Genomic DNA, 3,884 nt, shown 5'->3' with positions numbered 1-3,884 from the left:
ACTCGCATATACCTTGCGTATTGTATCTCCTTACCAGAGGTTTATTCTAGTAAAGAGAACATGGCTCATACAATCACTAATGCAGTGCATATGCAGAGACAACTAGATGATGACTTGAGATGAGTCATCTGAAAAGCATAAGCACTTGGAGAAATGATGTGGCCTGATCTAAACAGGATAAGTAGGATAAGTGGGATGAAAGTAAGGGGGGTTGTGGTGGGGGAGGTCAAATATCAATAAAAATGTTCCAATACCGGGAACTATCAAAACCAGAAGATTTGTTCCCAAAGGAAATTCATGATTTCAGAAGATTTAATACTTTACTGAGCAAACATGAAAGGATAACTAATCGAGAACAGCTCTAAATTTTATGCTTCTATAGAATCATTTGTCAATAAACTATTGAGCAATGATGCCTCGTTTATTCAAGCGCATCAGGGAACAGACTGTCCAGAGAAGGCAGTTCCCCAGATAATGCCAGCCTCCCAATGGGCACAGATTTCTTCATTTCAACCTCTTTCATAGAAAATTACTTTAATAACATGATTCAGATCTTTGACTTCTGAAGCACTTCAGTACAGAATTAGAATATGAGATAGCAGAACCGTGTATGGAGAGGGCTCTGACAAACAGGGCCAGGACAACCAAAATTCTGCTTCTGGTTCAGCATGAAAGTAGCTCTGTGACTGAGAAAGTCGTTTGTTGCAATGATCCTTAATTTTTTAATCTTTGGAAGTAAAGGTGCATTAGAAAATGCTCTTTAAAGTATCTCTTCTAAAGACTGTAATTATTAACACCTCTTATTGTGGTATAATATCATTTGACTACATTAAAATTTTGTTGTTGTTTTTCTCAAAAAATCATAATGATGTGAATGAGGGGGAGTGCAGAGTGGAGATCAAAATCCCAACTGTAGACAATTGAACAAACCCTTACAGAAGAGTCACAAGGAAGAGTCAAGCCAGTCAGGGTGCAGTATAGCACTGACAAAACATACAAGTTTCCTTTAGTTCTTTGATACCAATTCTACCTTAAAAATCCAGCTAGATCAGAGCATGTACACTGGTACAGATAAGAGCTCACAACACAGGGAATCCAGGATAGATAAACCCCTCAGGTCCAATAATGAGAGAAGCAATATTGGAGGTGGGGGGAGAAAGGGGAAATCCATGACAATGATTGACATATAACCCCCTCCCAGGGGAATGGACAGCAGAAAAGTGGGTGAAGGGAGATAGTGGTCGGTGTAAGACATGAAAAAAATAATAACATAAATTATCAAGGGTTCATGACGGAGGGGAGGGAGGAAAATGAGCTATTAAGGGCTCAAGTAGAAAGAAAATGTTTTGAAAATGATGATGGCAACATATGTACAAATTTGCTTAACAAATGGATGTATATATGGATTGTGATAAGAGCTGTAAGAGCCCCTAATGAAGTTATTTTTTTAATATTGGTTTTTTATATTAAATATTTAGACACTATTTTTGCCTAACAAATCATAAAGAAAACTCTATGGCCATCACCTGTCTGTCAGTTTGTCCTACAGTGATGACTTGTGTGTTGCCACGATGCTGAAAGCTACACCACTGGCATTTAAAATTCCGGGGTCACCCAAGGTGTAGGAGTTCCGATGTAGCTTCCAGACTAAACAGACTAGGAGGCAAGGCCTGGGGATTTATTTCTGAGAAGTAACTAATGAAAAGAGAAGAGCTGGAACAAAGGGCCCAAGCAGAAAGGCAATGATCTGAAAATGAGGATGACAACATATGTACCAATAAGTTTGATACAATCGATGTGTGGACTGTTGTAAGAGCTGTAAGTGCCCCCGCTAAAATTATTTATTAATTAAAAACATAAATAATACATAAAATAAAATAATGTATATAGATAGGAAAAACAAAAAAACCTCCCTGGATCAGAAAGGAATATTGTCACACAGAGTGGTGGAAAATGAGCCCCTTGGGTTGGAAGGAAATATACAAGCCATAACAATTGACTCTAACATGCCAATGACCACAGAGATGGACTAGTACTGAGCATTGCTTCCTTCCATTTTGTATGAGGGTACCGTGAGTTGGAGCCCACTCTGTGGCAACTAACAACAGCACTTGATGAGTGGGTGCGTAGCCCTCATTGAATAAGACTTGTGACTGATAGCTACTCTTTTTCTTGATGCTAAAATTTCCCTCACACTTTTTTTAGGTTGGCACCTTAAATTGAGGAGTCAGTTTACCAGGTAAATGGGATGAAGCTGTATGTCTCTATTAAGGAAGATTCAGTCAGAGACAACCATATTTATTGTTGAGTCTGTAGCAATTGAGATACAAAAGCCTGTGTATCAGGCTTTTTGTTGAGAACTTTTCAGGTGTCTCTCACCCAGTCTTCACAATCCTCAAGAGATGGGCAGTACTCATATTATTATTCCTTTTAATGGATAAGGAAACTGAGTCTTAGAAAGATTATGAGATTTGCACAATGTTGCTTTACTAGTAGTTTAGGACATGAATTTGAACTAAGCGTTCTGACTGCGGGGCCCATTTCTTCATCACTAGGCAATACTTCTTCTGCCAATGCAAGCTCATATGGGGCTTAAGCTATAATCTGTGAATTAAATATATTTACAATTGGTTGTTCATGCCTCCTCATTCACATATGCAAGTGTTTTTCTTTGATAGACAATGAAAAGTTGAATAAATGGATCAAGGAGACGTCAGCATTCTAAAGTTCTATTTATGATAACCATAATTTAGTCATTCACTCAATGTGTAATTAAAATAAGTACACTTTTTAAGACCTTTATTGCAGTAAAATTGTCATGTAATAACCTATGCATGCATAGAGTATACAATTTAATGCATTTTGACATATGTATATATTTGTGAAACCATCACTACATAAATGAACATTTCCATCAGTCCATGAAGATTTCTCTTGCTCCAGTGCAATCTTTCCCTCCCACTCCCTAGGCCTCCTCTTTAGTTTACATTTTCTAGAATTATAATAAATGGCATCAAACTGTTTCTTTTTTTGCCTGAATTATTTGTGATTCATGCATGCTATTGCATTTATCAGTAGTTCATTTCTTTTGATTACTCAATATTATTCCACTGCATGGATATGATGTATATTAGCTATTTTCCTAATGATATATATGAGAGTTGTTACTAGTTTCTAGCTATACAAATAAAGGTTCTATGAACATTTGTGGCTGTGTCTGTGTGTTATTAAGGATTTGATTTCTCTTGCGTTGGTACCTGGAAGCGAAATGCTTGGCTCCAGTAATAGGTGCAGATTTAACTTCTCAAGAACCCATCATATTGTTTTCCAAAGTGATGTGCCCTTTGCATTCCCAAAAGAAGTCTATTCGAGTTCCGGTTATCCAATCCTTCATCATCACTTGGTATGATCCTTTAGAAAAAAAATTATAGTGCAGTGACTTATTTAGCATGGTCTTTTTTAGCCTGTCTTTGAAATTCCCACTAATTGAATGGGTGGGATTATGCAAATAAAGTGTATAGGACCCTATAAAGGAGATTGGTCAGTTTTACCATCACAATAGACTAAAAAAAAAAAAATGAGCCATCCCAAAAGTGCAAAGAGTGGAAGAAAGAAAAGCCAGGAATGGTTTGCATCTTTTGGCCTTGGAATCCCTGAGCATTAGCTCTTTGCTGAGATGGCAAGAGATGTCATGGGGGAGGCACCAGCAGTGAAATGGCAGCAGCAAAGGCACCTTGCAGGAGTCTGGTCAGAAATGGCAGGGTGGACTTTTGAGCCCATGAACTAAGAAAGCTATGTGTCTGGGCCAGGGGACTTGCTGAAAGAACAGGGAGCCTTTGGACACTTGGTGACTCCGCGGCCTCATGGAGCTAGAGTAGAGTGCC

Source organism: Echinops telfairi, unplaced genomic scaffold (assembly GCF_000313985.2).
Source record: "Echinops telfairi isolate 266 unplaced genomic scaffold, ASM31398v2 ScPeMD7_3533;HRSCAF=4204_0, whole genome shotgun sequence".
NCBI lineage: Eukaryota > Metazoa > Chordata > Mammalia > Afrosoricida > Tenrecidae > Echinops > Echinops telfairi.
The sequence above is the reverse complement of the archived record's forward strand: the minus strand, read 5'-3'. Positions refer to the sequence as shown.